Source organism: Megalopta genalis, chromosome 4 (genome assembly GCF_051020955.1).
Source record: "Megalopta genalis isolate 19385.01 chromosome 4, iyMegGena1_principal, whole genome shotgun sequence".
Classification (NCBI taxonomy): Eukaryota; Metazoa; Arthropoda; class Insecta; order Hymenoptera; family Halictidae; genus Megalopta; species Megalopta genalis.
Window position 1 is genome coordinate 6,782,579 of NC_135016.1, and position 16,529 is coordinate 6,799,107.

The 16,529-nt window shown below is 45.8% G+C and overlaps 1 protein-coding gene across 1 annotated transcript in view; it reads right to left on the reverse strand.

Annotated features, from left to right (window-relative positions):
* Nucleotides 1–16,529, reverse strand: part of LOC117223720 (uncharacterized) — a 210,402-nt gene that overhangs the window by 107,906 nt on the left and 85,967 nt on the right. Inside the window, exon 2 of the mRNA XM_033476173.2 lies at nucleotides 16,287–16,413. The gene's annotated coding sequence lies outside the window, so the exon portion shown is untranslated. The remainder of the gene's footprint in view (nucleotides 1–16,286; nucleotides 16,414–16,529) is intronic.

Here is a 16,529-nt window from a genome sequence, read left to right on the forward strand (position 1 = left end):
TGGAGTTACCGAGCATTAAAAGCAGCTGTTTTATATCAGCTTATAAGAGTAACAAATAACATGTACAGTCTATGTACAGGATGTCCTAAAATTATTGTATTTCCGGGAACTGAAGGGTTCATGAGGTCATTTGAAGTAACTTTTTCCTCAGCGAAAATGCAATCCGCGACTTCGTTTACGAGTTATTAACGAAGAACGGTGGCCAATGAGAGGCGAGATCAGCTGGCGCGTGGCGGCCGAGCCAATGAGCGGAACTGGGCTTCGTGCGCACGTTGGCTCGGCCGCCTCGCGCTAGTCGAGCTCGCTTCTCATTGGTCAGTGTTTGTTGTTAATAACTCGTTAACGATGCCTCGGAGAACATTTTTGTAAAGGAGAAAGTTTCTTCAAATGATCTCAGGAACCCCACATTTCCCGGAAATACCATAATTTTGGGACACTAGTCAATATACTAGTCAATACTAGTCAGTAATATATATGATATATACAGTATGATTTTGAACGAGCGTTGTTGTAATATTTGTCGCAATTAACGCATATATTGAATAAATAACTCATAAATGTATTTCTACAATTTCGCTAATTGTAGATTCGAAAATTAATGACCCGTCAGTTCGAAGGGTTCCGTGAACCTAGTGTTAAATTATTAGATAATGTCCATCAACGAAGGCCACGAACAATATTCGAGATGTTGAAATTAAGATCGTTGTATTAGGCTTGACATTCTAATCGTACAATCGAGATCGATCGATATTAACAGCTGATTTAATCGCAATGGTCGATGGATTGCCGCCAAATTCAACGTCGCAACTGATTCTGACTATAATAATGCCAACTCGCATACAAGGAATTCCTTCGATACACGCACCAGGACCGTACAATGGGAAATTCATGGACCTTTTTTTTAGCCGAACGTATGATTCTCCGCACTTTCGCGAGCGTGCATCAATTTGTCCACTGTGCGCCAGCAGGAAACCGAGCATAGAAACACGCAGGGAAATCGAGGAGGCCATTTCCGGGCGCGTTGCTCCGCTCTAAACAATTTCCAGCGTCGTTTGCGTTTCCGATTCCCGTTCCCGTTAGGCTGCACGTCGGCCACGGTCGATTAAATGCGAAAAGGCGATCCGAACGGGGCCGACGGTGCACTCTGCAAGATATACGCCGGCATTCAGAGGATTTTCCAGCGTGGTGGACCCTAATTCCCGAGCTAAATAAGCGGCCCGTTATTTCGTCCGCGAATTCCGGGCGGCTCGCGACGAGATACGGTGCCCCGGTGGTCTGGCTTTGGAACCGTTCCGAGATCGTTTCCTAAAACGTCCTACCGACGGTTCTTAGAGATATCGCGCCCGGCAGACGCTGGGTAAACGTTTTTCAAAGGAAATTCCACTCCGGCCGAGGGGACGTGCACGATTTATCGAAAGATCGGATTATCCTCGGGGGAGACATGTTGCGAGCAGTACAAAATGCTCGGATTCCGTGCGGAGGCTTTATGTGGTCATCGACAAGAACGGCATGGGGAATGATACGGGGGGGAAAAAGTGGTATAAGTAATGTGGGCTGCCCTCTGGAAAACGTAACTCAGAATCAATGGCCTTTCCCTTTGCCTCCTCCGCATCCTCTAGCTGGGATTTTCTAGTATCATGCGAATAAAGGAGGATGCCTGTATTTTTCAACTGTATCTTCCACTGTAACGATATTGGAGATCGTCGTATCGCGGTGGTTCCGAGCTTATTCCGAAGGACGAACTCCGCGTTTCTTCTACGCTTTCGTTTCCTTGACGCAGGTTTTAGAAACTCGTCAAAATGACAGGTCACTAATTCTTTAATTTACGGTTATTCCGATCGTAAAGACACATTTTTGAGTTATTTATTCAATGTATGTGTTGCTTGCAGTACATACATTAGAAAAATATTCGTTAAAAATCAGAGTGAATGTTTTCTTGTTACTTTTACTGTAAACCAAAATAAATCAGCTGCTGTTATTCCATTTTTTTCGACTTGCTGGGTAGATCTTAGAAGAACGTGAAAGAATTAATATTCGTTTCTTAGAAGCAGACGGAATAGGGTTCGATTAAAAAAGCTGTAACTTTGTTGAAAATTATCGTATCGCTACGGTTCTCGACTAGTTTTAAAGAGCATGAATTACACTTTAAGCTGGAGTTAGTTATTTTGGTGTAGCAGCACTGAAATCTCCGCAATCGTGTTTTTTGCAACAAGCTTCAATGTTTTCCAAAAATTCAACTTTGTTGACCTGTGAAAGTCGCAGAAAATTTTTTCACTTAACGAGACTAAAGTGACGTTACAGCATGAAGCTTTCTCTTTCCAACGAGACCAAAAATGTTTACCTAGAATTTTTTGCCGCCAATCTATAGCAGTTTGAACTGACAGTGTGCCGACAGCAGTTGAATCTCTGGCTTTTGGGGCCCTTAAAAATTCAGCAATAAAACGATGAAATTCGAAGGCCTGTAACTTCGTTGAAAATGATCGTACCGCAATGACCGCAAGCTCACTTCAAAGAGTAAAGTCTGCACTTTTTAAACGCTTCAATTTTGTTGACGTAGACTCGCTGTACTATTTGTAGCCGCACTTTTGGAACGAAGTGGCACTTCTACAAAAACTTAACTTCGCGAACCTGTGGGAAGCTTAAACAATTCTTTTTTCGAGCGCAACTACGATTATATTTAAGCACGAACTTTTCCCTTTCCAACGAGCTTAAAAACGTTGACCTACGATGCGTTGGTGCCATTGTATAGCCACTTGAATGGGAGGTTGAATTTCGTATTTCAAAAATTCAGCAGAAGTCGACGAAATTCGGAGGTCTGCAACTTCATTGCAAACGATCATGTCGCAATGGATCGTAGCTCGTTCTAAAGGACGACGCCTCTGCTTTCAAGATCGTTTCGATGATTACCAACGCAGTATCGTTATACCGTACGCAGCCGCGCTCATCGCGACGATGTTCGCGTTCGCGAAACGTTCGACTTCGGCTCGCAGAGATAAGACGAAAAATAATTCACCGTTTCGCCGTGAATGCTGCACGGTCCACAATAATCCGAGTCCTCCTTTCTAAGGTTCTGGCCGAGCCTCGGCGAGCAACCAGCCATATTCCGTAGTCTCTTGATCTTAAGTAGCCCTCGAGGAGTTGATCCAGCAGCTACAAAGTACCCGAAAGGCAGGAAGCAGAAGACGCCGGGGCTTTCTGATGAATATGCCTTCGAACGAAGCTTCTCGAGTTCGAGGTCAGGTGGCCCCTTTCGTCCAAGTGTCCCGCCATACATATTCGAGTAGCGTAGCCGCGACTTGATCCACCGAAACCGGCGCTCTTTGTAATGGAAATGTCGCCGCGTCGTCCTTTCTATGACGCGTTCGAAACTCGTGAATTTTCACGAGTCCGGCGCCGAGAAAAACACCGCCGTGCCGCAGGTCGGCTTCGACGACGAGCCAATGAAATATCCTCGTCTCCTCGCCGAGGAGACGAGGGACGTCCCGCCCCCCAAAAAAATCGGCTCGCCCAGGAGATTTAATCGAGCGATCACGGTAATCTGTTTCCACTCCTGTAAATAATTGTCGGCGCGAATAGTCCCCATGGGAGTCGGGCTGTTCAGGGGCGGGCTGTTGGTCGCCGGTTGTTCGGAAATTGAAAATTAAAACGGGATCGAGATCGAGTATCGGGGATACCTTCTTCCTCCGAGAACTTTATTGGTCTGCGAAGGCCCTCGGCTTTATTCCGTGAGAATCGATTGGTTCCCCTTGGTCCCCCTTGGTTCTCTCTTTCTCTCGGCGGCAGAAGTTTTATGTGCGCGAGAACTATTAATCTCCCGTTTCGATACTCCTCCACGGACGAGAAGAAACTAGAAATTACCCGCAAAAGATATATCAGCGCAATCTGCCCGAATTCTAACACTCTCGCGGTGTTCCGCTTGTCATGCGTCTTCTCGACGAGCCTCGGCCGTGACAGCGAATTGCTTCGGCACGCGTCTCGCGCGACGTTCTAATTAGTTTATAATTGATCGAAATAATCAGCGAAAAGGTGACGATCATTTAACGGCAACTTAAAGGCGGGATAAATTAAAAATGACAGCCCTGCGCTCAACTCTTCGAGGACGAATTCTCCGATATTAAAAATTATTCCGTTTTAAAAAGTACAAAAATTCCACGGTGCTTTCGTGAAATTTCCACGTGCTACCGGACACATTTAAAAATATATTTCGCACCAGAGAGAAAATTGCAGCGACTCTCTCGGCCCCGTTATTCCGTCATTTACACCGAGGGAAGCCGACGCGTCATCGACGCGTCCTAAACCAGCGCGGCGTTCCTTTGTGAAAGAAAACGAGCGAATTTCGCGGGCACGCGGCTCCCACGCGTCCAGCTGCGTGGGACAAACGCGAGTCGGGAGCATTTACGCGGCGAATTCCTCCTCGAATTACCGGGAGGAACAATTGCTGGGACGCGGCAGAAGCATGGCGGCAATATGAACGCGATGCAAATTGAAATCGCTGCGACAAAGCTGTCCGCGGCGCGATCAGACTTTTTCCGTAATTATTCCCCGGTTACACGGCCATTGTTCCCCTCGGTCACGATGCTCTACGGGCTTGTCTCGGGGTATCGGGCCGATATTCCGCGATTTACCGCATTCGCGGGATGAATGCGCCGCGCGCGCGCGTCGAAAGACAGCTCCCCCGGCTCCGGGGAACGGCGGCGGTACCTCGTTCTTTCCTTTTCTTTCCGTACACAGTCGACGGAAAAAGTTTACAGCGGAAGAGTGAACCGTTTGCCGAGGAAATTGGAACTTCGTTCCCGGGAGCCACCGCGGCGCAACGTCGCGAAAAGGTACCGCCAGCGTTCTGCGACCAGCGCGACGGGAACGCGGAAATATTCTCGAATTTCTCGCGCGCAGTCGAGCACCGGCAAATAGGATTTCTTTGACACGTCTGACCAGCGCGCGCTGTTTCTACTTGCCGCGTATATTTATTCTCTGTGCCCGTTTCCACGGTGAAACGCGTTAAACTGTTGCGGAGTACCGAGAATTCCCGCTTTGTTGGCATTCCAAATTGCAAGTGGAAACAGTGGTTAATGGTCAGACATCGGCCTCGTTTGATTCCAACGGAGTTTCAACAGTTCTTGCTTGACAGATCATCTTTCCTGTATCATTGCTGGCTGTACCATTGCTTCTAAGATTTGTGAATAGGATAGTCGATTATGGAACAATCGTAGAAATTACTAAGTTAACGTTATACGATCGTTTAAATAATCAGGGATTTGGTACGAGAAATTTCATGTTACAGATTCTACTAATATGCAACAAAGACATTTCACTTGAAGAAACCTTCGAGATCATCAGAGAGATGTTTCTTATTGTCGGATAATAAGCATAGTCTTCTTCGAGAAGAATTTCACAATAATCGCGAACAGTTATTTCGCATAATTCTAAAACCAAGTGCCACGATATTTAAAATAACATCTCATATAATGCTATACGAAAAGTGAACAGAGTCGCGGGAATAATTACGAAATAAAATAACACATTCTCTAAAATAACATCGCATATAAAATTACTGGAAAAGCGATCCGCAGTCGCGGAAATAATTACGAAATAAAATAACGCGCGCTCGTTGAAATAATATTTCAAACAATGTCGTTCCAAATGTGCCCGGGTCTGCTCACCGGTCTGCTCTCCGATTCTTTGGGAATAGAGGATGGCGGAGTAAAACGCGCGGCACTGTTTTATTCCGTAATTTCGAATGCGTAGCCATGGGGGGCGGCAGCGGGAACGGCATAAACCGACCGACCGCCCGGTTTTACGATTCTTATCTCGCGGCGGCCCCGTAAACGGAAAGTAATATTTCCAGTCGACAATGGTGCCGATCCAACAACGCCGGCCGTTCGTCGCCTCCATTTTACAAGGGCCTTAATTGCGCGGCCGCTGCAAACATTTGCATTTCAAGTGGCTTTTGCTTGCCTGCATAATGTTTGACACAGCTGCAGCAAACGGGGATGGGCCAGGGCGGACGAAGGAGAACGACGGTAAGTACGACGGGAGGCCACTTTGTATACCGTAACGCCGGCGCGGCCATGCCCGTGGCGCACACGTGCACCTCGCCGTGTGCACACGGCGATGCATCGAGCGGCCCGGCGCGCCGCGTGTTCCAACAATGAAAAATTTCGCTCTGCGGTATTTTCTTTCGTCGGCTGCGAAACGAGACCGGCTATCCGCGATCCGGCCCCGGCACGTTCCCGTATCGTCTCGCCGATCTCGAGTGCTTTCCATTTTCCACGGGAATCGGCCCCGAGCAGCTCGAACCGCCGAATCACCGTCTCCGAATAATTTCTGGCTTTCGTGGAAACGCTCGAGAGCCGCTGCGCGATTTACACCGCGAAATTGCGGGGAAACACGATTCCGGCTCGACATCGTTCGTTCGAGTTTTGCTACGATTGTTGATCATCGGGACATGAAACGACGAGGCACCGGAGGCCCCCGGGTGCCCGATTTGTTCGCGCACTTGAATTTCGCGAGACGAGCAACGATCGATCTTTCCAGCCGAGTCGAGCCTTCGAATTTTTCGAGACGCTCGGGATCGACGGACTGTTCGAAATGGGCGAGTCACTCGAGAAATTCGTTCATGAGGATTTTTGTATTACTGTTATTATCGTTTATTTAGTATTTTCGAGTCACAGTTTTTGGTCGCAGAGATCAAGAAAACACGATAAAAGATCGATCACACTGGCACCCCGATCTATCAGGAAATCCATCCTACTAGTCTCAGTAACTGGTCCAAAATTTTGCTATCCATCTAGGTGGACCAGTTACTGAGACTAGTGGGATTGATTTCTGAAGAGATCTCAAAAATTCGGAAAATGAATTCTACTAGTCTCAGTAACTGGTCCAAAATTTTGCTATCCATCTAGGTGGACCAGTTACTGAGACTAGTAGGATCGATTTCCAGACATATCCCAAAAATCTGGAAAATGAATTCCACTAGTCTCAGTAACTGGTCCCGCTAGGTCGACAGCAAAATTTTGGACCTGTTACTGAGGCTAATAGAATTTATTTTTGAGTTTTTTGTCATCTGTCCGGAAATGAATCCCACTAGTCTCAGTAACTGGTCCCCCTAAGTGGATAACAAAATTTTGGACCAGTTACTGAGACTAGTAGGATGGATTTCCTGATAGATTGGGGTGCCAGTGTAGATCGATTTTTTGTAAATGTTATACATACGCTACAAGATTACTGTGTACAGCATACGCTGTATATACAGTAATGTCTCTCTAATTGACGCTCAGATTGTCCACTAAATTGCGAAGAGGAGATACGATTATTCCAGCCTTGCTGCTCGTTTTTATAATCGTGGACAATTTATAACTATAAAAATAAACCGCAAGGCTCGAATAATCGTATCTCCTCTTCCCAAATTGTCCATTTTTGTGGCCAATTACTGTACATTAGCCTCGTCAAGAGCTCGGCCGTTCCAGTGTTAAAACAGGGAGATCCCCCCCACCGGGTCGGCAAAGTGTTCAAATCGGCGAACTCGGAAGATGTATAACTACGCTGGAAACGGTCGTATCTAGGACCGGAGGCATTAGAGGACGCGTTCGCGCGTATTCCGCTCGGGGAATTTCGCGGAAACGAAAGCTGCGGGGTCCGGCGACGTACCATGAACTACGATTAAAGTTGGCAACTGTGTGCCCGGTTGTTATCAGTCGGCGCATTCGGTGCACTTAGCGTCGCTCAAGTATCGCGTAACGTGGAAACGTTGGCTACGGATGGCCAATGAAAACGGAACGCCCGCGGATCGGTGAACTGCGGCGTCAAGTTGCCGGTGTTCCCGCGTTATCGGCGGCCGCGTCTCGTAACGAATGTATCCTCCAATCGACCTACATCCGCCGGACGAGCGACGGACGAGCGACGGACAACGGAGTGACGCGTTTGTCAATCGAGCCGAATAACGTCGCCACCGGAAACGCCGGAACGATCGCGCAAAAGCAAAAGCTTCGGGATACGTACAGTTCGGACGCGCTATTCGACTGCGTTCCGATGCGTGATCCCGTTGGCCCAGCGACCGTTATCCGATTCGTTTCCCGCCGTGAGTTAAATGGGAAACGGTTTTCCCGCGCGCGCGGAAAATTTCGTCGCGATCAATCGGCCCGCGGAGCTTTCGCCGTCGACGCGGTCCAGGAGCATCGTCGCGCAACAGCGTTCGAAAAATTTATCCCCGGCTCGGCCGGCGAACGCTTCGCGGGCGCGGCGAGCTTTCACGAGCAATTTCCCGGGGGGTGCGCGAAATAACTGCGTAGATCATGCAGCCGAGGACTCTGACGTCGTTTTAACGAAAACAAGATTGCGCGAGGGCCGCTTTCGCAGCCGAAAGTGAATCTTAGGAAAATCGGGCCCGGATTGTCATGTCAGATATTTTTGCACGGATTTTTGCAGCGGTTATTTAACACCTCGACGTGCCAGTTTCTTCGCAACGATTCGATATTTGTTCGTGGAAAAGAAAATTGATATTCATTGTGCGCGATATTTATATATGAATTCTACGGGAGAGAGAGAGAGGATTTTATTTCAACGTTAATTCTACCGTGCACTGAAAGCGAGAAACTCGTGTTACTTTACGGGAACAACAAAGCTGAATTCATTGAAGTTTCTTCATATTTTTATTGCAACGTATGCTTCGCTCGAGGGGTTTATTCGATTGTTAACCGGCGATGGTGTCTTCATAATATGAACAACTTTAAAAGAAAGAATGCGAGACGTGTTATTGTCGATCGGCATGGTAGATTCAGTGTTAAAAAATGGAATAAAATGCATAGTTCACAGTTTATTACTAGAAATCTCCATCGTGAGCCAGACTCGTCAGCAAAGGACTGACGAAGCGCAAAGTTGAACGAAGAATAGATGCGTTTGTAGTGTGGTCAATTTTTTATTATTTCATTCAGACAAGCAGTCTGAGCGATAGAGGAGAGCGCGATCTTCAAATCCCGCTTTGTTCGACATTGATATCTTAATTGGCTCACGAGATGAATAACTCGAAAGCGGGGCTTCTGATCATGCACACACGCGTGCTCCCATCGATAATTCATTCACACATAAAGCGCGCGCGCTAACAGTAAACAACCGATGAATGAATCTAGCGCAGGCGTCGGTAGAGATTGTAGAGCGTTAAAAATTACACGTAAATGAACAGATCGATAATCTCGGGACCACGTTGATGTATCAAGATTTTTCAAAAATTCGCAACGAAGAGGAGGCTTTCCGATTGTTTTCATCGAGGTCAAATTTAACACTAAACCTACCAAGCAGTAATACTAACTGGCATGTACTGCTTCATAAAAGTGAGAAGACGGAATTGATTTGGAATTTGTAAAGTTTTTATTACAAGACTTGCTCCAATAATATAACTTATTCAAGCGTTTTCGACGAAAGAGTCTCGAAACTTTGCAGAATTGCAAGATAAGAAAGCGGTCACTTTGACCGCGGTAGATTTAGCGTTAATACAATCTCTCCGCTTCGATTCGGAGAAAGAAAATATTTCAAATTTCCGTAATTTTAGCAGAGATTTGCTCAGCGGTTCGAAGTAGCTTTACGATAAGTACGGGAATGTTTCGGATAATACGGTTTACGACGCCGATATGTATTCCCGCCGATATTAATGCGTGCACGACGATACCGGAGAAGTTTGTTTTAATTTCGAAGTTAATGGACCCGATCGTATTTATCCCCGGCCGGCGCCCGATAACTTTTCATGTTTCCATAATCTGAAACGCGCGTTATTTAATCGGCTTCGTGTGGATTCTACGCGCGACCTGCTTTCCCGGCGAATTCCGGATGTTTATCGTTAAACAGGAAGAGATCGGAGAGCAAAGAAAAATCGAGGCGACACTTCGACGTGACAGACAGGCCCGTGGAAATTAAATGGAACCTCTGGAAACCGAACGAGAAACAAAAGCCGACGTCGCATCGCGACGCCTTTCTGTATCGACATCTTGTCATCCGACGGTCGACGGGCGAACCGAGTAAGAAAAATTCCGTTCCCTGCGAAACTGTCTGCGAGAGGTGGAAGGACGTATTCCGAGATTTCTATCGGAAGACGACTCGTTGCCGAGCCAGCTGCCGCATCCACGAGCGAGCTATCCCGCGGAATCCGGGTTAAAAAACGGTTGTCGGCCGACGTGTATCGGCGCAAAGACGATTGAGCATGAATCTGCGGTGTTTGTCGTGGCCAACGAAGCGTGTTTATTCGATCTTCACGCAACCGATCGTCCGTCTTCCACGGATATTGATTTCTCGCCAATCAGAGGCTTAAGCACGCCGCCGGTGAAACAGACAAAGACGGACTCCCCGTGGCTGGTATCGCCGGCAAGAGGGAAACGAACTAGCCGGAGATCAGAATTCACCGGCTCGTGTAATGCCGGCGGAATCAGAACGTACTCGCTTGGAAAAAATCCGGCCGCTTCTACCGGTTCAGAAACTTTCGGTGTCCCAGACAGTTCGTCTTACTTCGCGGACTAATTTCAATGTTTCGAACTCCTCCGGGACCTCTTCTCGCGACACTGCTCGGGAGAAGCTCGTTAATAGATTTTTAAGGACCGTATAATTACTAGAAGCTGCATAATTTTATTCCGACAAAAATTTCATAGGTGAACGCACGTGTTCGACGCTGGAAACACCGAGACCGGAATGTACGTTGTTTTACAACGATGACAGGATTAAATCTGTTTAAACTATGATTAATACATAAACTAAAATGATTTATAGTTCTCTGTTTATTTATTCAATGAACGGAAAGACCGTTTCGAGTGAGCGTAACAGAGATCTGTAACGAGTTTCCGTTCTATGTATTTCTGTAGCATCGGGAATTGCTAAATGAAAAAAACGAGAAACCACCAGTCACTTTGCCTGGATCATTAGTTGCACTGTTAATCATTGGGAGCTAACGAGCCACGCCTTAAGCTCCTTCTTGTTATTAAGAATCCTATTAACGGTCGCCGAAATGCAGGTCGAAGACGCGAAATGCGATCGCGGAAAGCTGCTTAGAAACAACCAGACGGCGGACTGAGAAACATAAGACAATAACGCGATTGATACGGATCTTTTAACCGTACTTTAACCGTGCCCGTGTTTTCTTTTCAAGATAATTAAATCAGACCGTTCTGAATAAATCCGAGACAATCCAGACGCGGCAATTAACGCGTGCAAAATAAATGGAAGGAAGAAGAAAGCTTTCAAGAAAATCGACTGCGCAAACAAAGACAGCCCCCGTTTTCTAATCTGCGGAGGCTGATAAATTTCGAATGCAATTATCTCGGAAACGAAACGCCGCGCGAAGATATCCGCTATGTATTCTCGCAGATCCTGATTGAAATACGCGGTGTACTAATTTCCCGCGCGAGCCATTATATATCTCTACCTGTGTCCGATCGCGGCCGTCCTTTTCTACTTGCTGCAGCCGAATTTTCAAACGAAATCTCCTCTACAGATAAAAATTCTCTACGAACGTTTGTGTAATAATTGAAAATCCGTGTGTAATTAATATCACGCTCGTGCTGTTGAATATACCTGCAACCCTGTCTGACAATCGCCGTATTATGCTACTCGATGGAGCTGATTTTTCAAATAAAATATATCCTGCATTTAACAAAACTCCACTTGTGCCAATCTCGTCAACAATTGAAAAACCATGTATAACTAATTTCACTCGCCCGATGTTGGGTATATATAAATAACGATGTCTAACCATTATCGTCCGTTTCTACTTGCTGCATTCGTGTTCTTAGACAAAATTTGTCTCACACTAAAAAATGCCATATCTTCATCAATCGTCGCGCTGTTTAATAATTCTCGTGCGTGCAATTAATCTTTTGTCTTACTACCACGTCTGAGAGACGTGGTAAAAGAAGACTGGGACAGAAATGATTATCACGCGTGAGAGACGTGGTAAAAAAATCGGGAAAAACTATTAAATTTCGTGGCTTTTTGTTTTTTATTATTATGCAGGGTGTCTCAAAAATGTCTCGTAATCCGGAAATGGAGGGTTCCTGAGATCATTTGAAGCAACTTCCTCCTTAGAGAAAATGCAAACCGCGGCTTCGTTTACGAGTTATCAACGAAAATCGGCGAGACGGCCGAGCCAATGAGCGGAGCTGGGCTTCGCGCGCTCGTTGGCTCGGCCGCCTCGCGTCAGCAGAGTTCGCTTCTTATTGGTTGGCGTTTTTCATTAATAACTCGTAAACGAAGCCGCGGTTTGCATTTTCGCTAAGGAAAAAGTTACTTCAAATAACCTAAGGAATCCACCATATCCACACTCTGTATATTTACCTAAAGAAGGTGGCACAGGAACCAGCCTGCCGCCTGCTGGCGCGACAGTGTCCGACTGTTACCGTCCTTTTCTACTTGGCGCAGCTGATTTGCCAAAGAAAACATATCTCACGGTGGCAAACAATCAATGAAGCCTGATCGGAAGATCCAGGACGGTTCCAGGAGCCCCTGGAGGATCGTGTTACCTTTCCCCGTAATTTGGAAAGTGATTAGAGCGTTTCTGGCCGCGCCTCGCTGTCTGTAAATGATCCAAAAGGCTCCGGCGCGCGGGTGGGTAACGGTGTAACGCCGCGGCGTCTCATCTGTTGCACGCGAAGGATTAATTTCGGGTGCCGACGAGGTGATCTTGTTTGCAATTTCTTGCCCCGCGGGTATTAGATCGACGAAATCTCCTGGTCTGAAATTTCGCTCCGGCTCGATTCGCGTGCCCCCGTACATGTGCCCGCACGTACACGCGAGACGAGAAAAGCGCCGTGTGCACGTGCGCGCACACAGACCTATATATATATATGCACGACACGCGAGAACACCGCGACCCTGGGGAGCCTGAACTACCGTCGGTTTCTTGCCTAGAAGGCAGTGCCGGTACCACCGAGATGATCAATGGCGGAAAAGCCCGCGGTTCAATGATTAATTGGACACAGCTCAGACCCATTAATTGTCCCTTCGCTCGCCTTTTTTCCCCCGCTTCGTACGGACGTCCCGGAAAACATTTGATACGTGATGCTAGTCCTGAATTTACATTCGAAAAGTTGCGCGACGCGGCACCATGCTTCATCCTTTATTGTTACGGAAATAAAGTCCACGGACACGAATGCTTCCCGGATATTTTTGCAACGAGTCTGGACATTTTACATGTTTATTCAAACAATTTACGGAAGGACGATAGAAGCAAGCAGCAGATTTTGTTCACTGGTAGTCTCCGCCGAAATCCTAGTAAAAAGTATAAATATTTTTTTCTGGTTTGTAGAAATCTACCGTGAATTTTTATTTGCGAATCGTTGAAGCATGATTGTTCGATCAATTTGTTTTTTTAGTACAAGAGAGCACGGAAATGTGCGTTGATAAAGTTAGTAGCTTTATGATATGAAGTTCTGAAACTAATAATTTTTCAGTTATTTTTCAAAGTAATTTTTTGATCTAATTCTGTGATTGGCTATATTTCATTTTTTACAGTTATGCTGGTTGCCTGTAAATACAGAAAAAGGTGTAAAATGCATTTGAAATCGAATGGAAATTTCTTTCGGCCGTGATTTCGGCGGTATCTACCCCTGCGACGAAGGGTGCCGAAATTTTTCCCCGGGAAAAATTCGTATAGCTCGTTTGCCGTCTAACAGGTATGACTTTGGGCCACTTTGGGGAAGAATTTCATCAAGAAGAGCCCTACAGATTCCCGTAAAAAATATTTTCCTCGAGGCACCGGGAAAAAGTCGGAATTTCGCGGATCAAGACGGAGTTCGGGCATGTCTCGTTGCACCCTAACCGCCGCACAGCCGCGTCGGTCAGCCATTCGACGGTTAGACGGCGGGAACTTTCGGAATTAATCCGAGCTAACTCGGCGACGAGTCTGTTTCTGCTTAGGCGAACTTGAAATGTCCCTGGCAGCCTGATATCTGACCCCGAGGCTCCCGAGGCTTCGAGGATCTCGAGGACAGCCACTTGCCTCGCGTCAGCCACCCTCCGCCGCGCCGCGCCGCACCCATCCTACTCTCTTTCGCCGTCTCACTTCGCGAGCCCTGTTTGCTCGTGGCCCGTCTCGCAACAAGGTTACGTCCCGCGAGAACCGACGGCGCGGCCCCGGACCTCGTTCAAACTTTCTGCGAATTCGGTGAGCCGAAATTAATTAGCGGCGGAGACGATCGCTGCTAACTCCCGGTCGCTTTCACTGGCAACAGGCAATCAAAGTTTGAGCAAAAGTTCGTCCCGCTCCCGCGGATCCTCTCCTCGCGGTGCGTTTGACAGAACTCATCGGCGAGCCGCGACGATTGTTCCTAATTATCGCGAAAAGAAAACGCGTGCCACGGGGATCGGGGGTCAGGTGACGCGGATCTCCAGTTTCTTCAGGTACCAACTGGACAAAATTCCCTTTTTACGTTTATTGTGTATCATGATGATACGCAAGTATGCTTATTCTGCCATATGCACCGTGTTTATTAACAATTGTTCAGCAAAGGTTTTTTTAAAAAAATGTATTAATGCAAAATATCGATTGTAAAGCAATAATATAACGAATTATAATAGAATTGCAATTCGAATTATAATAGAAATAATATACAATTACATTTAATTAAATTGAAAGTAAATGCATTGAATCATCATATTTATGGAGCTAAATTCTTGTTCGCCAAATTTCTTCAGACGAATTTTCAATGTATATAGAAATAATAAAAAGTAATATTGACAGGAGAAGAATGATATTGACATATTTGATCGAGACGATTGTCATTAAAATTGTTACTCTGCATCATAAAAATTTATTCCGAGACATAAGAAAGTACGAAACTTATTTTAATAAACACTTCACGTTGATCTTAAATAAGAGCTTGACTATGCGAAGCGCACAACTGTGAGAACGTTAAATGATTTTAAGAATTATTCGTACAGGATACACATTTGAATCCAACTTACGTTTCTTCGAATTAACTTTGTTCATTTTTATTTTGCATACAGATCCGCAGTCTGGCGATAAATCATTAAACTTTCCTTGACCCAATACCCCGCGATTCCTCTGCTACAGTATTCCTATTTGTAGCTTAAAACTTCTGCCCGCTTAATGTTGCACCGCGTTAAGAACTTTCGAACAACTCTCGCTGGAATCCCCTTAATTCCATAACAAGGCTCTCGTGGATCCTCTCACCCCCCCTCCACCACCCAGACCGTGTCCGAAGTCGAAGAAGTTCAGGCTTGTTTAGGATTGTGACGACTGCAATGTCTATTCCGAGCGAAGTAGATTCTATTGTCAATGTGTTCCTCGAAAATCTTCCGCGAAAACTTGCGCGAACTCGTTGTAAAACAGTGCTACAATTTGCACCGGTCAAGCTGCCAGATCTGTCTTGCCTGTCTCGGCGAATCAGAGAGTCCCTTGGGAATTTATAAGCGGCGTTTTAACTTGCCGACGGTGTTCGTAAATAGACTTGCACTAGTGATGTTCGAGACCTGACTAAAAATGAAACACGTACATAGTCGAAAAATGTAGTATGCGAGAAATAAATCCATGAGCTGGAAGAAAAACTCTTTATATTCTATAATTTTTATTCAAATCGATTATTCTCTGTATGCACTCCTGTACGAATGAATTTTTATTCGAATGAATTCTTATTCGAATAAAATATTATTCGAACGAATTCTTATCGGAATAAAATATTATTCGAACGAATTATTACTCGAATAAAATATTATTCGTATGAATTCTTATTCGAATAAAATATTATTCGAATTAATTCTTATTCGAATGAATTCTTATTGAAATGAATTCTGATTCGAATGAATTCTTATTCGGTCAAATTTAGATCTAGATGACTTTAAATTCGAGTCAATCAAATTTCATTCGTTAGTCTTCATCTCTCATCAGTCATCCGAATAAAATTTCGCCCAACTCTAACCAAGACGATCTCGCGGAATCTCTTGAGAACAACTTCTAACCGATATTTTAACCAATCGATCGAGCCGAGGATAATAGATCGATTGGATTCGCAAGGATTCGAAGAGGAACTTAAGTTGAGGAAATCAGGAAAGATGGAACTCGGACGAACGAGAGCTTCCAACAACAGAAACCAGAAGAGACAATATTTGCAGAGAGACATTGATAATCATAACGTTCGAGTTAACAAAAATAATTCGCGTAATGGAATCGGGAGAAGCGTTCGCGTCTGCTAATCAAACAGATAGGGCTACTCCGCTAATAGAACCCGGCGAAACCGATGGAACCTCGTCGATAGCGAAGGCAATAATATTTTCAGATGAAAGAATCGTCTCACCTTGACCTAGAATTCGTTTTTAAGTTTTCCCGGTTATTCAATCACAGCGCTCCGTCTCTCCTGGACTTCTCCCCGGCCGTTCCTGTTTCCGCAAGCCGGCGTTGTCCCGCGGGTGCTCGGCGACTTCCTGCGAAAAAAGACCAGAACAACTCCCATCAATCTCCGCGGGGCGCAAACGAGAATCCGCGTTTTAAGGTCAAGTGGGTTCCGCAAGGGGTGGAAGAAAATCCACGTGCCAATGGC